At 48.0% G+C, this 19,374-nt stretch overlaps 1 protein-coding gene across 1 annotated transcript in view; it reads left to right on the top strand.

Moving 5' to 3' along the window:
• LOC138666902 (zinc finger protein OZF-like) overlaps nt 1-19,374 on the top strand; it is a 111,291-nt gene that overhangs the window by 9,086 nt on the left and 82,831 nt on the right. The gene's annotated exons all lie outside the window — the stretch shown is intronic.

Raw genomic sequence — 19,374 nt, 5'->3', positions numbered from 1 at the left:
TGTGACTAAACAGCCCCTGCTCCAATCTCAGAAGCATCAACCTCGACCTGGAACGGGAGCGAAACATCTGGCTGGCATAACACAGGGGCAGAAGAAAAACGATGCTTCAACTCCTGAAAAGCTTCTACAGCAGCAGAAGACCAATTGACCACATCAGCACCCTTCTTGGTTAAATCAGTCAATGGTTTAGCAATACTAGAAAAATTATTGATGAAGCGACGATAAAAATTAGCAAAGCCCAGGAACTTTTGCAGACTCTTCAGAGATGTCGGCTGACTCCAATCATAAATGGCCTGAACTTTTACAGGGTCCATCTCAATAGTAGAAGGGGAAAAAATGAAACCCAAAAATGAAACCTTCTGAACACCAAAGAGACACTTTGACCCCTTCACAAACAAAGAATTCGCACGCAGGACCTGGAACACCATTCTAACCTGCTTCACGTGAGACTCCCAATTATCCGAGAAGACCAAAATGTCATCCAAGTATACAATCAGGAATTTATCCAGGTACTCTCGGAAGATGTCATGCATAAAGGACTGAAATACTGATGGACCATTGGAAAGCCCGAATGGCATAACCAGGTACTCAAAATGGCCCTCGGGCATATTAAATGCTGTTTTCCATTCATCGCCCTGTTTAATACGCACAAGATTATACGCACCACGAAGATCTATCTTGGTGAACGAACTAGCCCCCTTAATCCGAGCAAACAAATCAGACAGCAGCGGCAAGGGGTACTGAAATTTGACTGTGATTTTATTTAGAAGGCGGTAATCAATACAAGGTCTCAACGAACCATCCTTCTTGGCCACAAAAAAGAACCCTGCTCCCAATGGCGCCGACAACGGGCGAATATGACCCTTCTCCAAGGATTCCTTTACGTAACTCCGCATAGCAGCGTGCTCAGGCACAGACAAATTAAACAGTCGACCCTTAGGGAACTTACTACCAGGAATCAAATCGATAGCACAATCGCAATCCCTATGCGGAGGTAGGGCACTGGACTTGGGCTCATCAAATACATCCCGGTAATCCGACAAGAACTCTGGGACCTCAGAAGGGGTGGATGATGAAATAGACAGAACTGGAACATCACCATGTACCCCCTGACAACCCCAGCTGGACACAGACATTGATTTCCAATCCAATACTGGGTTATGGACTTGTAGCCATGGCAACCCCAACACGACCACATCATGCAGATTATGCAACACCAAAAAGCGAATATCCTCCTGATGCGCAGGAGCCATGCACATGGTCAGTTGGGTCCAGTACTGAGGCTTATTATTGGCCAAAGGCGTAGCATCAATTCCTCTCAATGGAATAGGATACTGCAAGGGCTCCAAGAAAAACCCACAGCGCCTAGCAAAGTCCAAGTCCATCAAATTCAGGGCAGCGACTGAATCCACAAATGCCATGACAGAATAGGATGACAAAGAGCAAATCAAAGTAACGGACAAAAGAAATTTCGACTGTACCGTACCAATGGTGGCAGACCTAGCGAACCGCTTAGTGCGCTTAGGACAATCGGAGATAGCATGAGTGGAATCACCACAGTCAAAACACAGCCCATTCCGACGTCTGTGTTCTTGCCGTTCAGCTCTGGTCAAAGTCCTATCACATTGCATAGGCTCAGGTTTATGCTCAGATAATACCGCCAAATGGTGCACATTTTTACGCTCACGTAAGCGTCGATCGATCTGAATGGCCAAAGACATAGACTCATTCAGACCAGCAGGCATAGGAAATCCCACTATGACATCCTTAAGGGCTTCAGAGAGACCCTTTCTGAAAATTGCTGCCAGCGCACATTCATTCCATTGAGTGAGCACAGACCACTTCCTAAACTTCTGACAATATACCTCTACCTCATCCTGACCCTGACACAGAGCCAGCAAATTTTTCTCTGCCTGATCCACTGAATTAGGTTCATCATACAGCAATCCGAGCGCCAGAAAAAACGCATCAATATCGCATAATGCAGGATCTCCTGGCGCAAGGGAAAATGCCCAGTCTTGAGGGTCGCCACGTAACAAAGAAATAATGATCTTAACTTGTTGAACTGGGTCACCAGAGGAGCGGGGTTTCAAAGCCAGAAATAGTTTACAATTATTTTTGAAATTCAGAAACTTAGCTCTATCTCCAGAAAATAAGTCAGGAATAGGAATTCTAGGTTCTAACATAGATTTCTGAACCACAATGTCTTGAATATTTTGTACTCTTGCAGCGAGATGATCCACACAAGAAAACAGACCTTTAATGTCCATCACTACACCTGTGTCCTGAACCACCCAAATGTCTAGGGGAAAAGAAAGACAAAACACAGTGCAGAGAAAAAAAAATGGTCTCAGAACTTCTCTTTTCCCTCTATTGAGAAGCATTAGTACTTTGGGCCTCCAGTACTGTTATGAACTGGTGATTCAGGAACACAATGGACCTGGTGGTTAAGAGCACACAAAGTGACCTGATAGTTACTAATAACATAGCACGAGCTCTGAGACGTGGGAACTCTGCTGACCGCAATCCCTAATCCTATCACACCACACTAGAGGTAGCCGTGGAGCACTCATGACCAGACCTAGGCGCATCGGGCACAGCCTGAGAAACTAGCTAGCCCTGAAGATAGAAAAATAAGCCTACCTTGCCTCAGAGAAATTCCCCAAAGGAAAAGGCAGCCCCCCACATATAATGACTGTGAGTAAAGATGAAAATACAAACACAGAGATGAAATAGGTTTTAGCAAAGTGAGGCCCGACTTACTGAATAGACCGAGGATAGTAAAGATAGCTTTGCGGTCAGCACAAAAACCTACAAACAACCACGCAGAGGGCGCAAAAAGACCCTCCTTACCGACTAACGGCACGGAGGTTCTCCCTCTGCGTCCCAGAGCTTCCAGCAAGCAAGAAAAACCAATATAGCAAGCTGGACAGAAAAAATAGCAAACAAAAGTAACACAAGCAGAACTTAGCTTATGCAGGGCAGACAGGCCACAAGACGATCCAGGAGAGAGCAAGACCAATACTGGAACATTGACTGGAGGCCAGGAACAAAGAACTAGGTGGAGTTAAATAGAGCAGCACCTAACGACTTGACCTCGTACCTGAGGAAGGAAACTCAGAAGCCGCAGCCCCACTCACATCCACCAGAGGAAGCTCATAGACAGAACCAGCCGAAGTACCACTCATGACCACAGGAGGGAGCTTGACCACAGAATTCACAACAGTGGCAATAACAACCATCTGACAATTAAAGTCTGATTTATCCTTGAGACTACAACCTCGAGGCAACAGCACTCGATCCTACAACCAAGGACAACAACTCACCACCTACTGAGGAAGACAAGGTGATCATCAGAGTCACGTGCATCAAACCCACCGATGACAACTTTTAACAGCTGGGTAGCTCCTTCACCTCTTCCTACAAAGACTGAGTTGCCATGGGATCCGCAGCAAGCAACTGCTGAGTTCCCAACCTTTGACGCCTATCTCCATCACAAGTCTGGTCAAGCCGATGCCATGCTAGACTTCAGTGATCAGAGTGAGAGCCCCTCTCTCAACAGCCTACTTCTTACCGATGGTGCTAGCATTCTCCCCACGCAACGCAGCCTCAGCACACTGCCGGATGTCGAACAAGACAAATTCACTTCCCAAGCATCATCCTGTGATGAACTTGCAGTTCAAGTCAGGGTACCACCGAGACAGCTTGCTATTCAGGGCATCAGCAGAAACACTGTGTTACCATCTCAGAGACAACAAAGGTGGGAGAAGGGGAAGAAGTCTCTAGAGGCCTTACAGCAACTCCAAGTCCTGCACTATAGTTCTTTAAAGACTCAAACGTCATCAAAAGACAAGTCTATGTTTCCTACAACACATCTACGAAGACTACAGCCGCAGGAGCCTGCACAATAATCCTTGCTCTATGGCAGTGTTCCCCAAGTCCGGTCCTCAAGAGCCACCAACAGGTCATGTTTTCAGGATTTCCTTAGCATTGCACAGGTGATTGAATGCTTGCTTGTCCAGGTGATGCAATTATCACCTGTGCAATACTAAGGAAATCCTCAAAACATGACCTGTTGGTGGCTCTTGAGGACCGGAGTTGGGGAACACTGCTCTATGGTTACCAGTTACTAACTTGAGCCAAGAAAACTAGAGTCCAGGAAGGATCTCATTAGAGTCATATCAAAGGCAGGAAACTAAATTATTGCAAGGGAAGGAGGTCTCCCATATGATGCAAGGTTGGATAAGTTGGACTTGTTTAGCTTAGAAAAAAAGACATGCCTAAAGGAGGTTTCATATACATATAAATAATGTACATGCGTGGTCAATACAAATGACTGGCACATGACTTATTCCTTCTAAGTGTGGAGGAAAGGCAACAGGAAAGGGTTCTTTACAGTTAGAACAGTCAGACTATGGAATGGCAACCACAAGAGGTAGTAATGGCAGACACTGTAACAGCTTTTGGTACGTGGAGAGAAGAATAAATACAAAAGAGCGGAAAGTAGTTGAAGCTAAGATTGTAACTTTCATTACTGATGGTTAGGGGTGAAATCTAGTACTGTGGGATGGGAAACTCAGGGGAGGAAACCTGCATCAAATTAATTTTCCATAGATTGTAAAAGCTGAATCTGCGAAGGGAGTTGGCAAAATTCTGCTTTGACTCCCACAAAGAGACAGCTATTTATGAAGTACAACCAAATAAGTCACTCCGCATACAGTTCCTGATGGTGTAATGAGAATGACTCCACAACAGTTTCTAGGTGTCTATCATTTTTGAAGGTTGGTACTGTGAAATCTTTTGGGATTGCCAACACAGATACCACCATGCTTCACTATAGGCAGGATGTTCGTTTTAGCATTTGCTTCATTCATTCTCTTTCAGTAATACCTTTATCCATAAGCCTGAAAACTTCACGTTTTGTTTCTGTCATGCACCCTGCAAGGTACTTACAGACTGGCCCTTGCGGGTGTCCTGAGCTGGGGTGAAAGTATACCGGGCACGCAATCAGGGATCTAGGAGGAGTGATGTAGTTGAGATAAAGAGAATTATTTCAGAAGAACAGGACCTTAGACATACGACTGCCAGGGGAGTGTCTGGGGGCGGAGCCAAGCCCTAGAGTCCCAGAGAGCTATACACTGCTGGGAGAAGCAGGAGAAATGTCAGACAGGCAAAAGTCAAAACCAGAGGACAGCACAAATAGCAAAAGGGGCAGACAGGAACGTGGTAAGGGACAAATGCCGAGGTCAGAACCAGGGAGATGATATGGTACCAGAGGGGTCAGACAAAGCGGGTAGTCTAAGGGCAAAGCAGGAGTCAAAAAAACAAGCAAACAAATAAACAGCACCAAGACAGACAAGCAGACAAACTCACAACGAGAGGGACACACCAGGTCATAACCAAATGAGCAACAAGATAACAGACACAAGGCACAGGCACACAAAGGGTCAACCACTTAAGCCGAGGGCAGGAATATAACTGACACTGGACCTAGGAAGATTGCCAACTAAGTAGCCGCCCTCTGCCAGAGAGAGGCAGAAACAATAATCTTTATTTTTATATAGCGCTAACATATTCCACAGCGCTTTACAGTTTGCACACATTATCATCACTGTCCCCGATGGGGCTCACAATCTAAATTCCCTATTAGTATGTCTTTTTGAATGTGGGAGGAAACCGGAGTACCCGGAGGAAACCCACGCAAACATGGAGAGAACATACAAACTCTTTGCAGATGTTCTTGGTGGGGTTTGAACCCAGGACTCCAGCGCTGCAAGGCTGCTGTGCTATCCACTGCACCACCGTGCTGCCCAATTAACCCCATCTGACCAGGATGGGATAAAGACAAAACCCTGTCCTGGATCATGACAGTACCCCCTCTCAACGGGGGGCCATCGGACCCCAGGTTTCTCAGGATACCTGGCATGAAAGGCCCGGACCAACCGATCTGCATGAAGCGATCGGGGAGGAACCCATGACTGGTCCTCCAGACCTTAGCCCTTTCAATGTACCAGGTACTGAAGAGCACGACGAACCATCCTATAGTCAACAATTTGTTCCACCTCGTACTCAGACTGCCCATCTACCAAAACCGGTGGCAGGGAAGACAACGATCCCTCCCCACAGGACCCTACTGGTTTCAAAAGGGCCCTATGGAAAACGTTGGGGATCTGTAGAAATGATGGGAGATGCAAACGAAAGGCCACCGTGTTAACTGCTCCCGTAATTTCATAAGGACCAATAAATTTAGGTCCAAGTTTCACAGAGGGGCACTTGAGCCTTATGTTCTTAGTAGACAACCATACCTTGTATTTAGTCTAAGCCTTCGTAACGTTCCTTTGGACCTCCTGCCATAACTCCCCCAACCGCTGGATTGTCCCATCTGCCCCAGGACACCCAGAGTCCAAACGGTAGAACTCCCCAAAATATGGATGAAACCCATAGTTGCAAAAAAAAGGGGATGTGGCCGTAGACTGGTTAATGCGGTTGTTAAACGCAAACTCGGCCAAAGGTAACGTAGTATACCAATCATCCTGTCGGGCCAAGGACAGTCAACTCAGAATTTGCTCCAGAGACTGATTGGTCTGCTCAGTCTGACCATTAGTCTCTGGATGAAAAGACAGACCAATACCCAACCTCTTACAGAACGACCTCCAAAATCTGGACACAAACTGTACCCCCCCATATCAGACACCACATTCAAGGGTACCCCATGCAACCGCACCACATGCTCCACAAACAATCTTGACAACGTCTCCGCAATAGGTAAAGCCGCCAAAGGTACAAATGTGCCTGCTTACTAAACCTGTCCACCACTACCCAAATTACAGTATTACCCTTGGAAGGAGGAAGATTGGTGATAAATTCCATGGACAAATGGGTCCATGATCTATCAGGAATTGGTAGTGGCACTAATTCCCCGGCTGGCTGGTTATGGGGGATTTTCGCACTGGCATATACCTCACAAGCAGACACAAATTCTCCAACATCAGAGGCTAAGGAGGACCACCAGAATATCCTAGTGATGCCCCTCTGGATGGCCGAGATCCCTGGATGTCCACCCAGAACTGAGTCGTGGAACTCCCAAAGGACCCTGAGACGAAATTGTACTGGTAGAAAAAGTTTATCCACTGGCTTAGCCGGAAGGGCAAGAGATTGAGCTTCCTGAATCTCCCACTCCAACACAGTAGAAATACCCTCCACCACCACCCCAGGCTGAAGAATGGAGGATGGAGGTTCGGGGGAGAGACACCGAATCCATACTGTGTGACAAGGCATCAGCCCTGACATTTTTGAATCCTGGCTGAAAAGTGATGAAGAACTGTAAATGGGAAAAAAAGTGACCATCTCGCCTGCCTAGGAGTCAACCTTTTAGCAGACTCAATGTAAGCTAGGTTCCTGTGGTCCGCAACTACGGTAATAGGATGGACAGCCCCCTCCTAAAAATGCCACCATTCTTCAAAGGTCAACTTTACGGCCAGAAGTTCTTGATTCCCAACATCATAGTTTCTCTCCACAGGAGAGAACTTCTTAGAGAAGAAGGCACAGGGTCTCAAATTAGTCAAAGTGGTGGGTCCCTGGGACAACACCGCCCCCACCCCCACCTCTGAGGCATCCACCTCAACAATAAATGGTTCAGACAGGTCCGGTTGAATTAGAACTGGAGCAGACATGAAACATTTTTTTAAAAACTGAATCGCCGCCACCGCTGCTGCTGACCAATTGTTGATATCAGCCCCTTTATAGTTAGATCTGTGAGAGGTTTAACTATCTGCAAGAACCCCCTTATAATCTTGCGATAATAATTGGGGAATCCTAAGAAACGCTGCAGACCTTTCAAATCTCGAGGCTGAACCCAATCAACAATGGCCTGCACCTTCTTAGGATCCATGTGATACCCCTCAGCAGACACAATGAGCCCCAGAAATGATAGTTCCTGAACAAAGAATGAACATTTCTCTAACTTAGCAAAGAGACAGTTCTCCTGGAGCCTTTGGAGAACTGCCCGAAGATGACCAATGTGAGCCTGTTTATCGGGCAAATAGACAAGTATGTCATCCAAATACACAACCATAAAAGCCCAATAAAGTCAGAGAATACAGGTCCTTCTCAAAAAATTAGCATATAGTGTTAAATTTCATTATTTACCATAATGTAATGATTACAATTAAACTTTCATATATTATAGATTCATTATCCACCAACTGAAATTTGTCACGTCTTTTATTGTTTTAATACTGATGATTTTGGCATACAACTCCTGATAACCCAAAAAACATGTCTCAATAAATTAGCATATCAAGAAAAGGTTCTCTAAACGACCTATTACCCTAATCTTCTGAATCAACTAATTAACTCTAAACACATGCAAAAGATACCTGAGGCTTTTATAAACTCCCTGCCTGGTTCATTACTCAAAACCCCCATCATGGGTAAGACTAGCGACCTGACAGATGTCAAGAAGGCCATCATTAACACCCTTAAGCAAGAGGGTAAGACCCAGAAAGAAATTTCTCAACAAATAGGCTGTTCCCAGAGTGCTGTATCAAGGCACCTCAATGGTAAGTCTGTTGGAAGGAAACAATGTGGCAGAAAACGCTGTACAACGAGAAGAGGAGACCGGACCCTGAGGAAGATTGTGGAGAAGGACCGATTCCAGACCTTGGGGAACCTGAGGAAGCAGTGGACTGAGTCTGGTGTGGAAACATCCAGAGCCACCGTGCACAGGCGTGTGCAGGAAATGGGCTACAGGTGCCGAAATGGGCTACAGAGAAGCAGCACTGGACTGTTGCTAAGTGGTCCCAAGTACTTTTTTCTGATGAAAGCAAATTTTGCATGTCATTCGGAAATCAAGGTGCCAGAGTCTGGAGGAAGACTGGGGAGAAGGAAATGCCAAAATGCCTGAAGTCCAGTGTCAAGTACCCACAGTCAGTGATGGTGTGGGGTGCCATGTCAGCTGCTGGTGTTGGTCCACTGTGTTTCATCAAGGGCAGGGTCAATGCAGCTAGCTATCAGGAGATTTTGGAGCACTTCATGCTTCCATCGGCTGAAATGCTTTATGGAGATGAAGATTTCATTTTTCAGCACGACCTGGCACCTGCTCACAGTGCCAAAACCACTGGTAAATGGTTTACTGACCATGGTATTACTGTGCTCAATTGGCCTGCCAACTCTCCTGACCTGAACCCCATAGAGAATCTGTGGGATATTGTGAAGAGAAAGTTGAGAGACGCAAGACCCAACACTCTGGATGAGCTTAAGGCCACTATTGAAGCATCCTGGGCCTCCATAACATCTCAGCAGTGTCACAGGCTGATTGCCTCCATGCCACGCCGCATTGAAGCAGTCATTTCTGCCAAAGGATTCCCGACCAAGTATTGAGTGCATAACTGAACATTATTATTTGATGGTTTTTTTGTTTGTTATTAAAAACACTTTTATTTGATTGGATGGGTGAAATATGCTAATTTATTGAGACAGGTTTTTTGGGTTAAAAGGAGTTGTATGCCAAAATCATCAGTATTAAAACAATAAAAGACGTGACAAATTTCAGTTGGTGGATAATGAATCTATAATATATGAAAGTTTAATTGTAATCATTACATTATGGTAAATAATGAAATTTAACACTATATGCTAATTTTTTGAGAAGGACCTGTATATGATTAATGAAATTTTGGAAGACTGCTGGATTATTGGTCAGACCGAAAGGCATGACTAAGTTCTCAAACAATACCTCATTAGTGAGAAAAACTGTTTTCCACTCATCCTCCTCCCGAACCCGGACAATGTTATATGCCCCCCGCAGATCCAATTTTTAAAACAACTTAGCCCCAGACAACTGGTTGTACAGATCGAGAATAAGTGGGAGGGGGTAAGTATTTCTCACAGTTATCTTATTTAACTCTCGAAAATTGAGGCATGGGTGCAAACCACCGTCTTTTTTCTTTATGAAAAAGAACCCTGCTGCCACGGGAGAAACAGAGAGACGAATGTGTCCTTTACGAAGACTCTTGGAAATGTATTCTTTCATAGCAGCCCGCTCGGGACCCAAGAGGTTATACAAGCAGGCCTTGGGCAATTTAGCGCCTGGGACCAGGTCAATGGCACAATCAAATTGGCGGTGTGGTGGTAAAACTTCAGCCTCCTTTTCGGAGAAAACGTCCGCATAGTCCTTTAGGTACTCTGGAATACCTTCCAGACCAACGGATGACACAGACACAGTAGCAAGACATCTTTCGGAACAATTAGGTCCCCATTTAATAATATCCCAGGACCCCCAGTCAATAGTCGGGTTATGCAGTTGCCACCAGGGAAACCCTAACATCAGGCCAGCAGGGAGGTTATCCAAAACAGGCACCCACCCTGAGGGTGAATTCTTCATAAATAAAATGGAGACCGCCCTTAGAGAGAGGAATAGAATCAATGGCCATTATTTTTATGGGAGTCTCCCACCTAACTGTCCCTAATCTACAGCTGGCCATCAGCTTAGAGTCAATTGGGTTCAAGGATGATCCACAATCCACAAAAGCCGAAAGTAAGGGAAAAGCAGTTCTTAACACCAAGTTCCACCTTTAACAGTATCTTAGAAAATGAAGAAAGAGGTACCTGGGAGTCTGAGTGACCTACAAGATGATCACCCAGTCTCAGCCGCTTGTTAGTCGGTGGGCAGGAGGGACAGTCCTTTTTCCAATATCCATGATCTCTGCAGTAAAAACACAGCTTTCCTACACGTCGCCGTCTCCTTTCTTTCTCCTTGAGGTTGATGACTCCCATTTCCATGGGCTCTGATGTAGGACTGGCTCCCCTTCTACTGGAGAATAACGGGGTCTCAAATTGCATTACACCTCTTGCCCACAGCCTGCAATCCATTTGGACGGCCTGGGTTATAGCGTCCTCCAGAGAGTCAGGCGGAGAGTGAAGCACCAAGGCATCTTTCAGACAGGCCGCTACGGAACAAGGCCTGGAGGGCGGCATCATCCCAAGAGACCTCAGCAGCCCAGTGTCTGAACTCTGAGCAAAACCACTTGCCCCTGACACACACTCATCACTATGTCCTCAGCCAGATGCACCTGATCAGGCTCATCATAGATATGCCCCAGGGCCCCAAAAACTGCATCCACAGTCATTCTCTCAAGGGCCGTGGTAGGAAGGGAAAAAGCCCAAGCCTGAAGGGCTCCCCTTAAAAGAGACATAATGACCCTCACCCTCTGACTCTCATCCCCAGAAGAGTGCGGTCTTAATGAGAAAAAAAGCTTAAAAATTTTAAATTCCTTTTTATCTCCAGAAAAGGTATCTGGCAATTTAACCGGGGATTCAGGGGAAACTAATGTAACATCTCAAGCCCCTATCCCGTGAGCACCAGACGACAAAGCCCCCTGCACAGTGTCAGCTATCTGCTGTTGAGACTGAGACAGAGCTCGTTGTTCCCCATTAAGTTTCTGAGACATCTGAGTAAGGTGCTTTACCTGCTCAGAAAGAGCGTGCATAGGATCCATCACAATGAAATAGCTATCAAGATCAACACACACAGGAAAAAGTAGCGGTTAGTTATAATGTCACACACCTTGCATGGTCTTTACAGACTGGTCCGTGCGGTTGTCCTGAGCTGGGGTGAAAGTATACCTGGCACGCAATCAGGGATCTAGGAGGAGTAATATAGCTGGGGTAAAGAGAATTATTTCAGATGAACAGGACCTTAGACATGTGACTGCCAGGGGAGTGTGCGGGGCGGAGCGAAACCCCTGAGTCCCAGAGAGCTATACACTGCTGGGAGAAGCAGGAGAAGTGTCAGACAGGTGAAAGTCAAAACCACAAAACCAGAGGACAGCTGTTGTGAATTCTGTGGTCAAGCTCCCTCCTGTGGTCATGAGTGGTACTTCGGCTGGTTCTGTCCATGAGCTTCCTCTGGTAGATGTGAGTGGGGCTGCGGCTTCTGAGTTTCCTTCCTCAGGTGACGAGGTTAGGTCGTTAGGTGCTGCTCTATTTAACTCCACCTAGTTCTTTGTTCTTGGCCTCCAGTCAATGTTCCAGTATTGGTCTTGCTCTCTCCTGGATCGTTCTTGTGACCTGTCTTCCCTGCATAAGCTAAGTTCTGCTTGTGTTACTTTTGCTTGCTATTTTTTCTGTCCAGCTTGCTATATTGGTTTGTCTTGCTTGCTGGAAGCTCTGGGACGCAGAGGGAGCACCTCCGTACCGTTAGTCGGTACGGAGGGTCTTTTTGCGCCCTCTGCGTGGTTGTTTGTAGGTTTTTGTGCTGACCGCAAAGCTATCTTTCCTATCCTCGGTCTATTCAGTAAGTCAGGCCTCACTTTGCTAAAATCTATTTCATCTCTGTGTTTGTATTTTCATCTTTACTCACAGTCATTATATGTGGGGGCTGCCTTTTCCTTTGGGGAATTTCTCTGAGGCAAGGTAGGCTTATTTATCTATCTTCAGGGCTAGCTAGTTTCTCAGGCTGTGCCGAGGCGCCTAGGTCTGGTCAGGAGCGCTCCACGGCTACTTCTAGTGTGGTGTGATAGGATTAGGGATTGCGGTCAGCAGAGTTCCCACGTCTCAGAGCTCGTCCTATGTTATTAGTAACTTTCAGGTCATTTTGTGTGCTCTTAACCACCAGGTCCATTGTGGTTCTAAATCACCAGTTCATAACAGACAGCACAAACAGGAGTAGGGGCAGACAGAAACGTGGTCAGGGACAAATGCCGAGGTCAGAACCAGAGAGATAACATGGTACTAGAGGGGTCAGACAAAGCGGGTAGTCTCAGGGCAAAACATTAGTCAAGAAACCAAGCAAGCAAATAAACAGCACCAAGACAGCAAACAAACTCACAACGAGGGGACAGACCGGGTCATAACCAAACGAGCAACAAGCTAACAAGCACAAGGCACAGGCACACAAAGGGTCAACCACTTCAGCCGAGGGCAGGAGTATAACTGACACTGACCTAGGAAGACTGGCAACTAAATAGCCGCCCTCTGCCAGAGAGAGGCAGATACAATTAACCCCGTCTGACCAGGACAGGATAAAGACAAAACCCCGTCCTGGATCATGATAGTTTCCTTGCTCCACAGAACAAAATCTCTAAATTTCTGTGGCTTATTTACATGATTTTGACACTATTAGAGCAGACAACTCTTGTGATTTTAGGACAGTGGATGTTAGGGGTCGAGTTCCCGCTTCTGCACAGGGGGAATCTCGAGCCACCTCCGCTGCGGTCTCCCATTCTTATCCAGCCGCAGTGGAGTCTGCTCAGCAAAGACGTTGGTCCCAGCGTCTTGCTCATTCTCACTCTGTTCTGAGAGTTACTGCTGTTTCTCCAGTCTCTGCCATTAAAGCCAGTACTGGTCAGCAGCGAGCGGACTTCTCTGGGACTAAGTCCTTGTCTGCGCATACTGAGCATGCCCAGGGTAAGATCTCCCGTTGGAGATCGAGGGTCATGTGCTCAGGCTCTGCGGCACATTCCATTGGTCCTCTTGACAGGTCTTGGAAGGGCAAAAGTCCTGTGGCCACTTCCTGTGCTGCAACTATATAAACTGCGCATGACCGCACGGCCATGCGCTAGTATTGTTCAATTATGATATATGTGTGTGTGTAGATGGATGTATGTCGATGGATGAAAGCTCCTAAATATCCCTCCCTAGAGTTGTTGTCTGCTCGCGGATGTTGGTAGCTATCTAGCGCCCGACTTATCATCTGCACGATACACACATTACAGCGTCCTCTTGCTGTGTCCGCCTGTACGGCGCCGTGCGCTTGCCTTGCGCTTTCCATACCCAAGCCTCAGTGGTTGGTGGCATCCGTCAGTGCGACATTGCTCGCACTCCTGTGCATTATATATTATCATTTAGTTTCCTTACACACCCAGTTGCGGTGTAGTGCCAGCAAGGGTCTAATCGGACTTCAATCCCAGTTGGGGTTAAGTACGCTGACTACTTGCTCGCGCTTTAGGTGCGGTACCGCGGTCCTGTGACTCAACAGGATTGCTCCTTTCACGCTGGGTGAGGTTGAACCCACGTGTATATACTTTAGTGTACCGCCATATAGTCTGCTATTTACTAGCAGCAGGGTTTCTCCTGCACGGTGGACCCCGGACTGCGAACGCATCTATAACATCTTTCTTGGTGCGTTCCGCCAGTCCTAACAGAATACTAGCGCCAGGGTCTGGCTAGTAAATGGCGGACGACCAGCGTTTACAGAGGTACATCCAGCAGCTGGAGGGAAGGTTGGCGGCTCTTGAGCGTACAACCTCAGCTGTGGATGTCACTGCTGTAGCTGTTCAGGCTGCTAGTGTAGCCGCAGCCAGTTTGTCCGCTGCCACCCCTGCTCCGACTTTATCCCGTCTCCCGCTTCCTGACAAGTTTGCTGGCGACAGTAAACAATGTCACGGATTCGTGAGCCAGTGCTCCATACATCTTGAGCTCCTGGCGTCACGTTTCCCTACGGAACGGGCGAGAGTGGGATTTATTCTATCTCTCTTGTCGGGCAGGGCGTTGGAGTGGGCAACGCCACTTTGAGAGCGAGATGATCGTGTGGTACAGAGTGCTCCTCTCTTCTTGGACACTCTGAAGCAGGTCTTTTTAGGACCTCGTGTTACCCACGATACCGCGCTCCAGTTGTTGACTATTATTCAGGGCATGTCCGTGGTCAGCCAGTTTGCCATCCAGTTCCGGACTCTAGCTTCTGAGTTAGAGTGGCCAGACAAAGTTCTTATTCCGGTGTTCTGGAGGGGACTGGCAGACCATGTGAAGGACGCCTTGGCCACCAGGGAGATACCCGCCACACTGGAGGAACTTATTTCAGTATCTACCCGCATCGACCTCCGTTTTCACGAGCGGAGGTTGGAGCGGACCCAGTGTAGGCAGAGGTTTCGGCTGGCTCCTACCTTCACCAGACCTCTTGAATCTCCGGTCTTGGCGTCAGATTCCCATGAGGCCATGGAGGTTTCTCGAGCGGGACCTAAGTCTCAGGCTGCTCGAGTACCCGTGGTTTGTAAAAACTGTCATCAACTTGGACATTACGCCAATAAATGTCCGCGGCGGTCGGGAAGACGATCGCGTCTAGTAACCATTGGGGGAGGTTCACTAGACACAGCAGCATTTTCCTCCAAACTGTCCTTTAAAGGGACAATCCTGTTAGGCTCCTCCACTCTAACAGTCGAGCTTTGTGTGGATTCAGGAGCAGAGGGAAACTTCATGTCCTCTGCTTTTGCTCTACGCCATGCTATACCACTAGTCATGCTCGCCAAACCAGTTACAGTTAGAGTTGTGAATGGGGCGACACTTCCACTGCAGATCACACACCAGACAGTTTCGTTCACGCTGTCCATGTCCCCTTCCCACCAGGAGATTATTTCCCTTCTTGTTCTTCCCGAGGGAATGGATGAGATTTTGCTGGGAATACCCTGGCTCCGTTTCCACTCTCCACATATTGAGTGGTCCTCAGGGAGAATATTGGGTTGGAGTAAGTCTTGTATGGGCAGGTGTGTGAGTGAGTGTCTACAGGTTTCTACTACTGAGGTACCCGCAGACCTTTCATCTCTTCCTAGGTGCTATTGGTGCTATGCAGACGTATTCTCTAAGAAGGCTGCTGAGACCCTACCGCCTCATCGCCCCTACGACTGTCCTATAGACCTCTTGCCTGGAGCTGAACCTCCTTGGGGAAGAGTATATCCCCTCTCTCTCCCAGAGACGGAGGCTATGTCTCAATACATTCAGGAGAATTTGGCAAGAGGGTTTATAAGGAAGTCGGTGTCTCCGGCAGGGGCGGGATTCTTCTTCGAACAGAAGAAGAACGGGGAGTTACGTCCTTGCATCAATTACAGGGGTCTCAATGCTATCACCATTAAAAATAAATACCCGTTGCCCCTGATATCGGAGCTCTTTGACAGGCTAAGGGGAGCTAAGATATTCACCAAATTAGATCTGCGGGGTGCCTATAATCTGATTCGTATCCGTGAGGGGGACGAATGGAAAACGGCTTTCAATACCAGGGATGGGCACTATGAGTACCTGGTGATGCCCTTCGGGCTCTGTAATGCCCCAGCCGTTTTTCAGGACTTTGTCAACGATATCTTCCGGGATATGCTTTCCACCTCGGTTGTAGTCTATCTGGATGATATTCTCATCTTCTCTCCAGATATTGACTCCCACCGGAGAGATGTTGGCAGAGTCTTCGAACTCCTACGGGCAAATTCCTTATATGCAAAGTTGGAGAAGTGTGTGTTTGAGCAGGAGTCCTTACCTTTCCTGGGCTATATCATCTCGGCCCAGGGATTGGCTATGGATCCTGCCAAAGGCAGTGATGGACTGGCAGGAACCCCATTCTCTTAAAGCGGTGCAGCGCTTTATGGGGTTCATAAATTACTATCGCCAGTTCATCCCCCACTTCTCAACTTTGGTAGCTCCCTTGGTATCCCTCACCAAGAAGGGATCGAATCCCAAATTGTGGTCCGAAGGGGTCTCCAAGGCCTTCTCTTCTATAAAGTCCCATTTTGCTAGCGCTCCCATCTTACATCGTCCCGATGTAGATAAGCCATTCCTTATGGAGGTGGATGCCTCATCCGTTGCTGCTGGAGCAGTCCTCTATCAAAAGGATGCTCAAGGTCGGAAGCACCCATGCTTCTTCTTCTCAAAGACCTTCACACCAGCGGAGAGAAATTACTCCATCAGGAATAGGGAGTTGCTGGCAATGAAGTTGGCCTTTTCGGAGTGGAGACATCTCTTGGAGGGTGCTCGGTTCCCATTCCAAGTCTTCACGGACCACAAGAATTTGGTCTATTTGCAGACAGCCCAGCGGCTGAATTCTCGTCAGGCCAGATGGTCCTTGTTTTTCTCCCGGTTCCACTTTACTCTACATTATCTCGCCGGGGAGAAGAACATTCGTGCTGACGCTCTCTCTCGCTCCCTTGTGTCAACTGAGGAGGAGGAGGACGAGCCTCGGCTCATTGTCCCTTCGGAGAGTCTGAGAACCGTAGCTCCAGTTTCGCTTGAGTCTGTGCCTCCGGGCAAGACTTTTGTTCCCATCAATTTGCGACCGGAGGTTCTCTCCTGGGCTCATTCGTCCAGAGTGGGTGGACACTTTGGGGCAAAGAGGACATCAGAGTTGCTGGCGAGAATGTACTGGTGGCCACATATGGTTCGGGACGTCGGAGACTACGTTCGGGCATGTGTCTCTTGTGCCAAGAATAAGTCTCTCCGTCAACGGCCAGCTGGTTTGTTATACCCTCTGCCGGTGGCAGACAGGCCCTGGGAGATGGTCGGGATGGACTTTGTGGTAGGTCTGCCCAAGTCTCGTGGCTGTACCATTATTTGGGTAATCACCGACCATTTTTCTAAAATGGTGCATTTGGTGCCGCTTCCTCGGCTACCTTCTGCACGGGCCTTGGCAGCGTTGTTTATTAAACACATCTTCCGTCTTCACGGTATGCCAGACAAAATTGTCAGTGATCGGGGTCCCCAGTTTGCGTCTCGGTTCTGGAGAGAGCTTTGTCATCTTCTCACTATTGAGTTAAATCTCTCTTCGGCATATCATCCCGAGACGAATGGGTTGGTGGAGAGAGCCAACCAGACCTTGGTCACGTATCTGCGACATTTTGTCTCTGCTAAGCAAGATGACTGGGCATCTTTGCTACCGTGGGCGGAGTTTGCTCTTAACAATGTTATAGCTGACTCCACTGGACAGACCCCATTCCTCCTTAACTATGGTCAGCATCCGCGGGTACCTGTGCCCATGCCCGTGTCTTCCGCCGATTCCAGGGTGGCAGACTGGGCTGTGGAGGCACGGGACATTTGGGATCGCACTCAGGATGCCATTCGGGCTTCCAAGGAGAGAATGAGGTCCTCCGCCAACGCACATCGGCGCCCCGCTCCAACCTTTGCTCCTGGCGATTTGGTGTGGCTCTCCGCCCGTAACATCAGGCTGCGAGTGATACCAAGTTGAGTCTACCAAGTTTGCACCTCGCTACTTAGGTCCTTTTAAGGTCCTCGAACAGGTTAATCCTGTGGTTTACCGTCTGGCCCTTCCTCCACGCCTTGGTATCACCGACACCTTTCATGTGTCCCTCCTTAAGCCCGTCTACATGTCCCGGTTTTCTGAGTCTTCTACTGGGACGTCGGGTTCGTCTACGGACGATTACGAGGTGAACGCTATCTTGGGGTTCAAGGTGGTTCGTGGCAAAAAATTTTATTTGGTGGACTGGAGGGGTTACGGTCCTGAGGATAGATCCTGGGAGCCTGCTGAGCACATCCGGGCTCCGCAGCTCATTGCTGCCTTCGAACGTAGCGAGGCCCAAGGAGGGGGGGTAATGTTAGGGGTCGAGTTCCCGCTTCTGCACAGGGGGAATCTCGAGCCACCTCCGCTGCGGTCTCCCATTCTTATCCAGCCGCAGTGGAGTCTGCTCAGCAAAGACGTCGGTCCCAGCGTCTTGCTCATTCTCACTCTGTTCTGAGAGTTACTGCTGTTTCTCCAGTCTCTGCCATTAAAGCCAGTACTGGTCAGCAGCGAGCGGACTTCTCTGGGACTAAGTCCTTGTCTGCGCATACTGAGCATGCCCAGGGTAAGATCTCCCGTTGGAGATCGAGGGTCATGTGCTCAGGCTCTGCGGCACATTCCATTGGTCCTCTTGACAGGTCTTGGAAGGGCAAAAGTCCTGTGGCCACTTCCTGTGCTGCAACTATATAAACTGCGCATGACCGCACGGCCATGCGCTAGTATTGTTCAATTATGATATATGTGTGTGTGTAGATGGATGTATGTCGATGGATGAAAGCTCCTAAATATCCCTCCCTAGAGTTGTTGTCTGCTCGCGGATGTTGGTAGCTATCTAGCGCCCGACTTATCATCTGCACGATACACACATTACAGCGTCCTCTTGCTGTGTCCGCCTGTACGGCGCCGTGCGCTTGCCTTGTGCTTTCCATACCCAAGCCTCAGTGGTTGGTGGCGTCCGTCAGTGCGACATTGCTCGCACTCCTGTGCATTATATATTATCATTTAGTTTCCTTACACACCCAGTTGCGGTGTAGTGCCAGCAAGGGTCTAATCGGACTTCAATCCCAGTTGGGGTTAAGTACGCTGACTACTTGCTCGCGCTTTAGGTGCGGTACCGCGGTCCTGTGACTCAACAGGATTGCTCCTTTCACGCTGGGTGAGGTTGAACCCACGTGTATATACTTTAGTGTACCGCCATATAGTCTGCTATTTACTAGCAGCAGGGTTTCTCCTGCACGGTGGACCCCGGACTGCGAACGCATCTATAACATCTTTCTTGGTGCGTTCCGCCAGTCCGAACAGTGGAGGTGTACTTTTTAGGAGACAATTTATAAAGATCTTAGGTGTTTAGCATGTAAAAATTCATTGTCTGCTACCAGTCTTTT

Source organism: Ranitomeya imitator, chromosome 2 (genome assembly GCF_032444005.1).
Source record: "Ranitomeya imitator isolate aRanImi1 chromosome 2, aRanImi1.pri, whole genome shotgun sequence".
Classification (NCBI taxonomy): Eukaryota; Metazoa; Chordata; class Amphibia; order Anura; family Dendrobatidae; genus Ranitomeya; species Ranitomeya imitator.
The sequence above is the reverse complement of the archived record's forward strand: the minus strand, read 5'-3'. Positions and strand labels throughout refer to the sequence as shown.